General features: G+C 42.3%; 2 pseudogenes; one reads left to right on the plus strand and one right to left on the minus strand.

Annotated features, from left to right (window-relative positions):
• LOC102184051 lies at positions 259–4,298 on the plus strand (annotated as a pseudogene).
• LOC108636396 lies at positions 9,560–10,622 on the minus strand (annotated as a pseudogene).

Raw genomic sequence — 14,434 nt, forward strand, 5'->3', positions numbered from 1 at the left:
ATCATTGGTCTAGACCTCATGCTCCATAGATTTCATTACTGATACAATGGATTTCAACATATCAAAATTACACATTGAGTGGTAAATTGAGAAAAAAGGTCTGGTGTTATATTAAGATCCTGCATCTTGGAGGTCAGAAGCAAGAGTACGTGGAATTTCCTCCTGAGATGAAAAGGGACCCAGTCCCTTCCCAGGACATCCACTTTTCTCCTTTTCCTTTTCCATTAATATTAACAAGTCCCCAGAGTTTGGGACAACATGGACCAACTGGCTAATGATGATCTGTGAGCATTGAGCCCTAATGTCATACCATTATAAATAATTAGCCAGTGCCTCCAGCTAATTAATTTGCCTGTTCTAGTACTCTGGCTCCACACTTATGTCCCCATCCTTTGTAGGAACCTGCATCAGAAGGTCCAGCTTGAGTCTGTCTTCCTGCCCGTCCTGAGGAGGGACCCTGAGACTGCATCACACACCAGGCAGGAGAGTCTATGCTTCTTGGTCATGCTCCCGCAGAGATGCAGTCCAGCCCAGTAAGTGCTGAGGGAGACAGTGAAAGTGAAGGGAGTCTGGGAGCATGATTTTTTCCACAAGACAAACATGACAGTTGGGATATACAGATGGCAATGAATTGATTCTTGTTATTCAGTATATCAGTTGTGTTGGATTCTTTTTGACTTCATGGACTGCAGCACACCAGGCTTCCCTGTCCTTCACCATCTCCCAGATCTTGCTTAAACTCATGTCGCCTGTGTAGGTGATGCCATCCAGCCATCTCTGCATAGATTGTCCAACCATCTCTCCATCCTCTGTTGCCCCCTTCTCCTCCTGTTTTCAATCTTTCCCAGCATCAGGGTGTTTCTAATAAGTCAGCTATTTGAATCAGGTGGCCAAAGTATTGACACTTCAGCTTTAGCATCAATGACTATTGACTAATGAATACTGAGGACTATTCAGGACTGATTTCCTTTAGGATTGACTGGTTTGGTCTCCTTGTTGTCTGTCCAAGGGACTCTCAAGAATCTTCTCCAACACCACAGTTCAAAAGCATTAATTCTTTGGTGCTCGGCCTTATTGATGGTCCAGTTCCCACATCCATACATGACTACTGGAAAAACCACAGCTTTGACTATATGGACCTTTGTCGGCAAAGCAATGTCTCTTCTTTTTAATATGCTGTCTAGATTTATCGTATCTTTCCTTCCGAGGAGCAAGCATCTTTTAATTTCATGGCTGCAGTCACTGTCCGCAATGATTTTAGAGCCCAAGAAAATAAAGTCTGTCACTGTTTCTGTTGTTTTCCCATTCATTTCCCATGAAGCAACAGGACCAGATACAATGATCTTAGTTTTTTGCGTGTTGAGTTTTAAACCAGCTTTTTTATTCTCCTCTTTCACTTTCTTCAAGATGCTTTTCAGTTAGTCTTCGCTTTCTGCGTTTAGGGTAGTGTCATCTGCATTCTGAGGTACTGATATTTCTGTTGGCAATCTTAATTCCAGCTTGTGCTTCATCCAGCCCCGCATTTTGCATGATGTTCATGGTGAATATAAGTTAAATAAGCAGGGTGACAATATACAGCTTTGACATACTCCTTTCCCAATTTGGAACCAGTCCATTGTTCCATGTCCGGTTCTAACTGTTGCTTCTTGACCTGCATACAGGTTTCCTAGGAGGCAGCTAAGGTGATTTGGTATTCCCATCTCTAAGAATTTTCCAGTTTGCTGTGATCCACATAGTCAAAGGCTTTAGCATAGTCAATGAAGCAGAAGTAGATGTTTTTTGGTATTCCCTTGCTTTTTCTATATTCCAACAGACATTGACAATTTGATCTCTGGTTCCTCTTTTCTAATCGCCAGTCCAGGTCCGATGCAGGATACAGTGTGCTCGGGGCTGGTGCACTGGGATGACCCAGAGGGATGTGATGGGGAGGGAGTTGGGAGGGGGGTTCAGGACGGGGAACACGTGTACACCCATGGTGGATTTATGCCAATGTATGGCAAAACTAATACAATATTGTAAAGTACTTAGCCTCCAATTAAAATAAATTTATATTAAAAAATAATAAATCCAGCTTGTACATCTACAAGTTCTTGGTTCACGTACTATTGAAGCCTAGCTTGAAAGATTTTGAGCACTGCCTTGCTAGCCTGTGAAATGAGTACACTTGTGTGGTAGTTTGAACATTCTTTGGCTTTTCCCTTCTTTGGGATTATGTTTCCCTGATGGCTCAGATGGTAAACAAACTGCCTACAATGCATGAGACTCAGGTTTGATCCCTGGGTTGGGAAGATCCCTGGAGAAGGGAATTGCAGCCCACTCCAGTATTCTTGCCTGGAGAATGCCAAGGACAGAGGAGCCTGGCAGGCTACAGTTCATGGGGTCACTAAGAGTTGGACACGACTGAGTAACTAACACTTTTAACATTTCTTTGGGATTGGAATGAAAACTGACCTTTTCAGTCCTGTGGCTGAGCTTTCCAAATTTGCTGGCATATTGATTGCAGCACTTTAACAGCGTCATCTTTTAGGATTTGAAACAGCTAAGTTAGAATTTAAACACCTTCACTAACTTTTTCATACTAATACTTCTTAAGCCCCACTTGACTTCACATTCCAGAATGTCTGGCTCTAGTTGAATGACTAGAGTGGTCATTTGGGTCATTAAGACCTTTTTTGTACAGTTCTTCTGTGTATTCTTGCCACCTCTTCTTAATATCTTCTGCTTCTGTTAGGCCCATACAGTTTCTGTCCTTTACTGTGCCCACCTTTGCATGAAATGTTCCCTTGGCATCTATAATTCTTCTGAAGAGATCTCTAATCTTTCCCATTCTATTGTTTTCCCCTATTTCTTTGCATTGTTCACTTAGGAAGGCTTTCTTATCTCTCCTTGCTATTCTTTGGAACTCTGCATTCAGGTGGCTATTTATTCCTTATTTCCTTTGCCTTTTGCATCTCTGCTTTTTTCAGCTATTTGTAAGGCCTCCTCAGACAACCATTTGCCTTTTTGCATTTCTTTTTCTTGGGCATGCTTTTGATCACTGCCTCCTCTACAATGTTACAAACCCCCATCCATAGTTCTTCAGGCACTCTATCAGATCTAATCCCTTGAATCTATTTGTCCCTTTCACTGTATAATCATAAGGGATTTGATTTAGGCCATACCTAAACAGCCTCGTGGTTTTCCATACTTTCTTCAATTTAAGTCTGAATTTTTCAATGGATACAGTGGTACATGCCATTTTCTCGTAATCTTTCTTCCAAACTCTTTTCTTTTTCAAAGGTGTCCAAGATACATACAACCACAGAATCTAACACAGAATCTAACCAGTGTCTCAGAATTCTTCCTCCTGGGCCTGTCAGATGATCCAGAACTGCAGCCTTTGCTCTGTATCCTGTTTCTGTCCATGTACCTGGTCACTGTGCTGGGAAGCCTGTTCATTATCCAGGCCATCACCTCTGACTCCCACCTCCACACCCCCATGTACTTCTTCCTCTCCAACCTGTCCTTGGTTGACATTGGTTTCATCTCCAGCACTGTCCCCAATGATTGTGAACATCCAAACTCACAGCAGAGTCATCTCCTGTGAAGGCTGCCTGACTCAGATGTCTATTTTTATCCTTTTCGGAGGCATGGATTGCACGCTTCTGACTGCTATGGCCTATGACCGGCTTGTGGCCGTCTGTCATCCACTGCACTACACGGCCATCATGAACCCCTGCCTGTGCTGCTCCTTAGTTTTGGTGTCTTTCTTGGTTAGCCTTTTGGAGTCCCAGGTGCACAGTTTGATTGTGTTACAACTTACCTGCTTCAAGGATGTGGAAATTTCTAACTTCTTCTGTGATCCTTCTCTGCTCCTCGACCTGGCCTGTTCTGACACTGTCACCAATAACATAGTCATGTATTTTGTTGGTACCGTCTTCGGTTTTCTCCCTTTATCAGGAATCTTTTTCTCTTACTATAAAATTCTTTCTTCCATTCTGAGAATCCCCTCAACAGGTGGGAAATATAAAGCCTTCTCCACCTGTGGCTCCCACCTGGCAGTTGTTTGCTTATTTTATGGAACAGGCCTTGGGGTGTACCTCATCTCAGCCATCTCACAATCTCCCAGGAAGGATGTGACAGCATCAGTGGTGTACACTGTGGTCACCCCCATGCTGAACCCCTTCATCTACAGTCTTAGGAACAGAGACATCAAAAGGGCCATGTGGAAGTTGTTCAGCAAAATAATCTCATCTTTGTACCTGTGCCACCCATTTGGAGTGTATAAGGTTGAAAAATGTAGCAAAATTAACATCTAGACCTAAAAATTCCACCTCTCAGGACATCATTTCTGTAGCCCTTATGGCTTCACATCTCTTCCTTAACAGCTTAATTGTTAATCCTTTCTTAGGTCCTTATCTGACCATTTGAGAGTTCTATCATCCTTTGTATGTCATATTCACTTTTTGACTGAATGCTGTTATATCTACAGAGATCTTATAGTTTATAATTGGTAGCCCAAGCATCCTCAAAATATAAATAATTCCCTTTCATTTATATATTACCATATGTAAAATAAATAGTAAGTGAGAATTTGCTATGTGACACAGGAATCTCAACCCAGTGCTCTGTGACAACCAAGAGGGGTAGAATGGGATGGGAGATGGGATGGGGGCTCCAGAAGGAGGGAACATATGTATACCTATAGCTGATTCATGTTGATGAATGGCAGAAGCCAACACAATATTGTAAAGCAATTATCCTCTAAGGAAAAAAGGAAAAAGTATCTATGTCAAAGAGCCACAAGCAAGTAAAACTTAGCTTTCATATCTTTTTACATTGTTCTTCAGGTTTTAGTTCTCAACTTTGTAACTACCTTATGTATTATGGTATAGTAGCTAATAAAAATAAAATCTTTAAAAATTTTTCTTTTAATACATTGAAAGTTTACAATTCTTCCACAGCCCTTATGTAATTTCTATGTGCATGTGCCTAGTTGCTTCATTTGCGTATGACTCTTTGGGACCCCAAAGAGTATACTGTAGCCACCAGGCTCCTCTGTCCATGGGGATTTTCCAGGCAAGAATACTGGAGTGGGTTTCCATGCCTTTCTCCAGGGAATTTTCCCAAGACAGCAATTGAACCCAGGTCTCCTGTACTGTAGGCAGATTCTTTATGATCTAAGCCACCAGGGAAGCCCATGTATTTTCCATAGTAAATTCTATTTTTCACATCTCTGCATGCAGTTATGTGTGAGTATACCTGTCACAGCTTCTCAACCTTGGCTGTTTTTGAAATCATCTGGAAAGTTTAAAAATTCTGACCCCTGGGTCTTATGACCAGATATTCTGATTTAACCGACTTGGGTGTGGTCTGACTATGAGGATTTTAAAAAGTACTCAGGTGTTTCTAGTATATGGCCAAGGTAGAAAACTACTGATGTAAGTTAGATCTTTCACTCAAAGGTGACCTCTGAACATTGGGTCCTAACTGCTCATGCACAAATATTCAAGATCTGAAAGAGATCAGAGGTCAGAGGAGGAAGATACAAAGTGTCTAGTGTCTACTTTAACACTAGACAATGTGTTTACACATTGTTTCTGATAATTTTCTTCATTTAGCTTCTCTACATCATACACCTGGGCTTTGCTTTCAATTCAGTTCAGTTCAGTCGCTCAGTCGTGTCCGACTCCCTGTGACCCCATGAACCACAGCACGCCAGGCATCCCCATCCAACACCAACCCCCGGAGTCCACCCAAACTCATGTCGATTGAGTCAGTGATGTCATCCAATAATCTCATCCTTTGTCGTCCCCCTCTCCTCCCGCCCTCAATCTTTCCCAGCATCAAGGTCTTTTCAAATGAGTCAGCTCTTCACATCAGGTGGCCAAAGTTTTGGAGTTTCAGCTTCAACATCAGTCCCTCCAATGAATACCCAGGGCTGATCTCCTTTAGAATGGACTGGTTGGATCTCGTTGTAGTCCAGGGGACTCTCAAGAGTCTTCCCCAGCACCACACTTCAAAAGCATCAATTCTTCGGCGCTCAGCTTTCATTATAGTCCAACTCTCACATCCATACATGACTACTGGAAAAACCATAGCCTTGACTAGATGGACCTTTGTTGACAAAGTAGTGTCTCTGCTTTTTTTTTTTTTTAAGCATTTTTTTTTTAACTTCACAATATTGTATTGGTTTTGCCATACATCATGCTGTCTAGGTTGGTCATAACTTTCCTTCCAAGGAGTAAGCATCTTTTAATTTTGTGGCTGCAGTCACCATCTGCAGTGATTTTGGAGCCCAAAAAAGTAAAGTCAGCCACTGTTTCCACTGTTTGCCCATCTACCTGCCATGAACTGATGGGACCAGATGCCATGATCTTAATTTTCTGAATGCTGAGTTTTAAGCCAACTTTTTCACTCTCCCCTTTCACTTTTATCAAGAGGCTCTTTGTTCTTCTTCACTTTCTGCCATAAGGGTGGTGTTATCTGCATATCTGAGCTTATTGATATTTCTCCCAGCAATCTTGATTCCAGCTTGTGCTTCATCTAGCCCAGCGTTTCTTTGGATTAGGGGGCTTGAAATCACTGCTCTATTCTCCATCTTGTCGTCATCTTACATACTTTCAATAGTGGTCAGTAAAACCTCTGTGTCCTTAAAGCTCAACTGGTCCAGTCATACTCTTCAAGCCCTTGGGGTAGTAACTTCATCCTTCACTTAGGATTGCTACAGTAGCTTTGTTCTTTTTGGCTTTCAGTCCTTCAGTAACTCTTTAACCAACTCGCTTTATTAAATTTTCTCACTCAAAGGACTAATTGCATTATTCCTGGCAGAGGACTACACAGCACATGAAATAACTAAATAATGCCATTTTCAGCAACATGGGTGGACCTAGAGATTGTCACACTGGGTGAAGTATGTCAGAGAAAGACAAATGTCATATGATATTGCTTATACATGGAATTTTTTTTAAGTAGTACAAATAAACCTATCTACAAAACAGAAATAGCAGAGTTCAGAAGGGAGGGAACACTTGAATGCCAGTGGCCGGTTCATGTTGATGTAGGTCAAAGGCCATCACAATATTGTAAACTAATTATCCTCCAATTAAATAAGCTTAGAAAAGAAAAGGTTAAGACTCACAGAATATAGGCTGGGGTTTGAACAGTACTACAAATAACAAAGGGAGAAAAAGTGAGGATAGAAATTTCTCAGTTTCACGTGACATGATGAAAAGATTACCATTTCCTGAAAAGAAACACATCATGTGAAGAGAAATTGAGAAAATCTAATCATTAATTTTATTACATACACACAAATATCTGTGTTTTTCATACACCATGTCCTATACCCACATCTCTGGCAGTCTCTCTGATAGTGTATCCCCTGTACACTATATGCCATGAGTCCAGGTTAATATTATTTTTGCTACTGTCTGAATATTTTAAACAATCCTAGCAATCACTTCCACGTTGTCTAATCCACCTCTGCTCACTTCAGTTTGGTTCATTCGCTCAGTCGTGTCCAGCTCTTTGCAACCCCATGGACTGCAGCACGCCAGGCTTCCCTGTCCATCATCAACCCAAGTTTACTCAAACTCATGTCCATTGAGTAGGTGATGCCATCCAACCATCTCATCCTCGGTCACCCCCTTCTCTCCCACCTTCAATCTTTCCCAGCATCAGGGTCTCTTCCAATGAGTCAGTTCTTCGCATCAGGTGGCCAAAGTATTGGAGTTTCAGCTTCAACATCAGTCCTTGCAATGAATATTTAGAACTGATTTCCTTTAGGATGGACTGGCTGGATCTCCTTGGAGTCCAAGGGACTCTCAAGAGTCTTCTCCAACACCACAGTTCAAAAGCATCAATTCCTCGGCACTCAGCTTTCTTTATAGTCCAACTCTCACATCCATACATGACTACCGTCAAGAATTGAAATAAATAAAGTTATATTTTAAAAAACCATAGCTTTGACTAGACAGACCTTTGTTGGCAAAGTAATGTCTCTGCTTTTTAATATGCTGTCTAGGTTGGTCATAACTTTTATTCCAAGGAGCAAGTATCTTTTAATCTCATGGCTGCAGTCACCATCTGCAGTGATTTTGGAGCTCTAGAAAATAAAGTATATCACTGTTTCCATTGTTTCCTCATCTATTTGCCATGAACTGATGGGACCGGATGCCATGATCATAGTTTTCTGAAAAGGGGCTTCCCTGATAGCTCCGTTGGTACATGGACAGGAAGAGGATAAAGAGAAAAGACTGAAGTTCTGGATCGTCTGAGAGACCCAGGAGGAAGAATTGTGAGACACTTGTTAGATTTACAGATCTGTGCTGCTTGGACACCACTGGAAAAAGAGAGAGAGAGCTGGAAACAAAGGAAATAAGTAAATGGGTGTTGAGCACTGTGTCCATATTTTGGATCTGAGCAATTCATTTCTAAGATTGTACACCCCACTTCCTTCACCAATATTTCTCACTGTAAAAAATTCTGTCTATTTAGAATTGTTCCCTTAGTGGTTTCTGTGTTATTCACCTGTGTCTATACACTCTTACTTTCTTTTTCTTTTTTTTTTTTTTTTTTTGGAGGGACTGGTTCTTTATTTCAAAAAGACATTTATCAATTTTCAGTATCAAAACAGTTACATTATTGTTTTTTTTTTCCTCCCAGTTGGTCCCCAAAGAGACCACACAGAAGGAGAGAACATTTTAAGCCAATTACGCTGCAGGATGCACACCTAACAGACCTCACTGAAACCTCATCAAAAAAGGGGGACTGGGTAGGGAAAGAAACTTGAAAAGCTCAGCACACTGCTAGCCCACAGACTGTACAGAACTCTCATAGGCAGAGGGGTGACCAGTGGGCCTCAACCCCAAAGAAGCAAAGTTCCAAAATAATAGAAAAATTTTAAAGTTTTGTACATATGCTTTTCAAGATTTCTCCAGCACTAACCGATACAAAGCACAATGAGATGGCACTTTTTAGAGACAGCAGCTTCAGACCCAGAAAAGGGTAATGAGATGAGTTTCATACGGCTAAATCAGTGGCAAAACATAATTTTCTTTCCTTCCTTTCAAGGAGGCAGAAGAGCAAATAAGTGGTCACTTCAACATAAGGGGCACATGGTCCATTCTGTGAGCAGTTGGGAACAGGGTAGAGCTGGGACAAGGATTTGGTCTCAGAGGTTTCACTGAGACCTTAATTGTTTGGTCACTTCTGATGCAAAAAGAAAAAAAAAGGTTGTCCAAAGATACCGTAAAGCTGAAAACCTGAACAGCACTTTTTTTTTTTTTTTTTTTTGGCTAACTCCTCTTGGAATCATCTTTCTGGTTTGGCAGGTACTTTTTACAGAGCAATGAGGTTTCCCCAAATGGAGCCTTTCTCTGGGCTGCTAGGCTCTCAGTAAGGCAGGCCCAGGCCTTTTCCCTTTCTCTCTGGAGAAGGCAATATGTATTAAGCTGAAATGTTACCTTCCAAAAGTGAGAACGGGATTAGACTGCTGCTTCAGAACTACAGAATTATCTGGAATGTTTTTTACAAATGGTTGCTACATCAACAACAAAAAAGGAAATTACAAAATGTGTACATCACAACATGCTTTTAAAGACACTTTGCATTGTGCTCACATTCCCTTAATCGTTGTTCCCAAAGGGGCTCAGCCTCTAGCCCAACTGGAATCTCTGGGGAGAGGCAGAGACAGTTTGGCGAAAAGGACACAGGAGTAGGGGGGTGGGAGAGGTGGCGAAAGGAGAAAGCAGCCTTCCAGTTAAAGATCAGCCCTCAGTTTAAAGGTCAGCTTCGGGCAGGCTGGCCTCAGCGGTGTCGGGGTGAGAGGGAGGAGCAGCGGCAGGGCGGAACTGGGGTGCTCTACATCTCATTCAGGTCAAGCAGAGTCTGGTCCAGCATCCTTTGTGTACAGAGGTGCTCCTCTTTGGTGCATTTCAGTTTATCTTCCAAATCATCAATTGTCTTTTCCAGCTTGGCTACCGATATCTCAGCAAACTCAGCACGGGTCTCTGCCTCCTTGAGTTTATCGGTAAGAATCTTTATCTCTTCCTAATATTTGTCTTCTTTTTGAGAGTACTTTTCTTCAGCAGCACTCAGACACTTCAGGTTCTGGTCCATCAGTCTGATTTGCTCATCCATCTCTCGGCAACGGGACTGCCAGCTCGGCTCGCTCCTCTGTGCGCTCCAAGTCTCCCTCAATAATCACCAACTCGCAGCCACCTCTTCATACTTCCTGTCTGCCTCTTCTGCAATGTGCTTAGCTTCTTTGAGTTGGATTTCCTGGAGTTCCATTTTTCCTTCATCTTTTAAGGCTCGGTTTTCAATAACCTTCATACCTCTCTCGCTCTCATCAGCAGCTTTCTCAGCTTCCTCCAGCTTTTGCAGGGCAGTGGCCAGGCGCTCTTGAGCTCGGTCCAGCTCCTCTTCAACCAGCTGGATCCTACGGTTCAAGGAGGCCACCTCAGCCTCAGCCTGTTCTCGGGCCCGTCTTTCTCCCTCCACTTCCTGCTGGAGGCGCTCGGCCCTCTCCTCTGCATCATCGGCCTGCTGCTGCAGAACCTGGATCTTGCGCTTCCCCGCCTCTATGGTGGTGATCCCGGCCATGGTCCCCACCCAGCTTCGGCTTGCCTTCGGGTTCCTGCCACACTCTTACTTTCTAAAACTTCATAGAAAAGTGAAACGGAGCAAGAATGTTAGAGGTAATACATCCATGATCTCAGTAAAATACCACCTCCCTCTTTAGAGATAATATAGAATGAGAAATTCCCTTACCCTCTAAGAAAATATATGATTCAAAGTTAAAGAATTTAAGATATATATATTTATTTTATTCAAATACAATTCTAGGTATTTCCTTCATTTAGAATATTTACAGATCTCTATGAAATGCAGGACTGTAGGAGGGCAGGAGGGCCTAGAGGAGCCATCCCACAATGAAGGTCAGGAAGGGCGGCGGGAGGAGATACCCTTCATCCAAGGTAAGGAGCAGCGGCTGTGCTTTGCTGGAGCAGCCATGAAGAGATACCCCACGCCCAAGGTAAGAGAAACCCAAGATGGTAGGTGTTGCAAGAGGGCATCAGAGGGCAGACACACTGAAACCATATTCACAGAAAACTAGTCATTCTAATCACACTAGGACCACAGCCTTGTCTAACTCAATGAAACTAAGCCATGCCGCAGGGCAACCCAAGACGGGCAGGTCATGGTGGAGAGCGCTGACAGAATGTGGTTGACTGGAGAAAGGAATGGCAAACCACTTCAGTATTCTTGCCTTGAGAACCCCATGAACAGTATGAAAAGGCAAAATGGTAGGATACTGAAAGAGGTACTCCTCAGGTTAGTAGGTGCCCAATATGCTACTGAAGATCAGTGGAGAAATAACTCCAGAAAGAATGAAGGCATGGAGCCAAAGCAAAAACAATACCCAGCTGTGGATGTGACTGGTGATAGAAGCAAAGTCCACTGCGGTAATGAGCAATATCGCATAGGAACCTGGAATGTCAGGTCCATGAATCAAGGCAAATTGGAAGTGGTCAAACAGGAGATGGCAAGAGTGAACGTCGACATTCTAGGAATCAGCGAACTAAAATGCACTGGAATGGGTGAATTTAACTCAGATGACCATTATATCTACTACTGCAGGCAGGAATCCCTCAGAAGAAATGGAGTAGCCATCATGGTCAACAAAAGAGTATGAAATGCAGTACTTGGATGCAGTCTCAAAAACAATACAATGATTGATCTCTGTTCGTTTCCAAGGCAAACCATTCAATATCACAGTAATCCAAGTCTATGCCCCAACCAGTAATGCTGAACAAGCTGAAGTTGAATGGCTCTATGAAGACCTACAAGACCTTTTAGAACTAACACCCAAAAAAGATGTCCTTTTCATTATAGGGGACTGGAATGCAAAAGTAGGAAGTCAAGAAACATCTGGAGTAACAGGCAAATTTGGCCTTGGAATGTGGAATGAAGCAGGGCAAAGACTCATAGAGTTTTGCCAAGAAAATGCACTGGTCATAGCAAACACCCTCTTCCAACAACACAAAAGAAGACTCTACACCAGATGGTCAACACTGAAATCAGATTGGTTATATTCTCTGCAGCAAAAAATGGAGAAGCTCTGTACAGTCAACAAAAACAAGACTGGGAGCAGACTGTGGCTCAGATCATGAACTCTTTATTACCAAATTCAGACTGAAATTGAAGAAAGTAGGGAAAACTGCTAGACCATTCAGGTATGACCTAAATCAAATCACTTAGGATTATACAGTGGAAGTGAGAAATATATTTAAGGGCCTACATCTGATAAATAGAGTGCCTGATGAACTATGGAATGAGGTTCATGACATTGTACAGGAGACAGGGATCAAGACCATCCCCATGGAAAAGAAATGCAAAAAAGCAAAATGGCTGTCTGGGGAGGCCTTACAAATAGCTGTGAAAAGAAGAGAAGCGAAAAGCAAAGGAGAAAAGGAAAGATATAAGCATCTGAATGCAGAGTTTCAAAGAATAGCAAGAAGAGATAAGAAAGCCTTCTTCAGCAATCAATGCAAAGAAATAGAGGAAAAGAACAGAATGGGAAAGACTAGAGATCTCTTCAAGAAAATTAGAGATACCACGGGAACATTTCATGCAAAGATGGGCTCAATAAAGGACAGAAATGGTATGGACCTAACAGAAGAAGATATTAAGAAGAGATGGCAAGAATACACAGAAGAACTGACAAAAAAGATCTTCACGACCCGGATAATCACAATGGTCTGATCACTCATCTAGAGCCAGACATCCTGGAATGTGAAGTCAAGTGGGCCTTAGAAAGCATCACTATGAACAAAGCTAGTGGAGGTGATGGCACTCCAGTGGAGCTATTTCAAATCCTGAAAGATGATGCTGTGAAAGTGCTGCACTCAATATGTCAGCAAATTTGGAAAACTCAGCAGTGGCCACAGGACTGGAAAAGGTCAGTTTTCATTCCAATCCCAAAGAAAGGCAATGCCAAACAATGCTCAAACTACTGCACAATTGCACTCATCTCACATGCTAGTAAAATAATGCTCAAAATTCTCCAAGCCAGGCTTCAGCAATATGTGAACCATCAACTTCCTGATGTTCAAGCTGGTGTTAAAAAAGGCAGAGGAACCAGAGATCAAATTGCCAACATCTGCTGGATCATGGAAAAAGCAAGAGAGTTCCAGAAAAACATCTATTTCTGCTTTATTGACTATGCTAAAGCCTTGACTGTGTGGATCACAATAAACTGTGGAAAATTCTGAAAGAGATGGGAATACCAGACAACCTGACCTGCCTCTTGAGAAATCTGTATGCAGGTCAGGAAGCAATAGTTAGAACTGGACATGGAACAACAGACTGGTTCCAAATAGGAAAAGGAGTACATCAAGGCTGTATATTGTCACCCTGCTTATTTAACTTCTATGCAGAGTACCTCATGAGAAACACTGGGCTGGAAGGAACACAAGCTGGAATCAAGATTGCTGAGAGAAATATCAATAACCTCAGATATGCAGATGACACCACCCTTATGGCAGAAAGTGAAGAGGAACTAAAAAGCCTCTTGATGAAAGTAAAAGAGGAGAGTGAAAAAGTAGGCTTAAAGCTCAACATTCAGAAAGCAAAGATCATGGCATCCGGTCTCATCACTTCATGGGAAATAGATGGGGAAAGAGTGGAAACAGTGTCAGACTTTATTTTTGGGGGCTCCAAAATCACTGCAGATGGTGATTGCAGCCAGGAAATTAAAAGACGTTTACTCCTTGGAAGAAAAGTTATGACCAACCTAGATAGTATATTCAAAAGCAGAGACATTACTTTGCCAACTAAGGTCCGTCTAGTCAAGGCTATGGTTTTTCCTGTGGTCATGTATGGTGAGAGTCAGACTGTGAAGAAGGCTGAGCGCCGAGAATTGATGCTTTTGAACTGTGGTGTTGGAGAAGACTCTTGAGAGTCCCTTGGACTGCAAGGAGATCCAACCAGTCCATTCTGAAGGAGATCAGCCCTGGGATTTCTTTGGAAGGAATGATGCTAAAGCTGAAACTCCAGTTCTTTGGCCACCTCATGCGAAGAGTTGACTTATTGGAAAAGACTTTGATGCTGGGAGGGATTGAGGGCAGGAGAAGAAGGGGATGACAGAGGATGAGATGGCTGAATGGCGTCACGGACTCGATGGACGTGAGTCTGAGTGAACTCCAGGAGTTGGTGATGGACAGGGAGGCCTGGAGTGCTGCGATTCATGGGGTCGCAATGAGTCAGACATGACTGAGGGACTGAACTGAACTGATAATCTGAATTCTAAATTTAAAATGAATGTTCCTAACCAGGATACACTCTAATATGACATTCAGAATTTTAGATAATCCTTTGTTTCTCTGTCTTCATTACTTCATGAAATAAGTGATTCCTCAAATATTAGGTTTATCTTTTTAAAATATTT

The sequence above is a fragment of the Capra hircus genome, chromosome 7, assembly GCF_001704415.2.
Source record: "Capra hircus breed San Clemente chromosome 7, ASM170441v1, whole genome shotgun sequence".
Taxonomy (NCBI): domain Eukaryota; kingdom Metazoa; phylum Chordata; class Mammalia; order Artiodactyla; family Bovidae; genus Capra; species Capra hircus.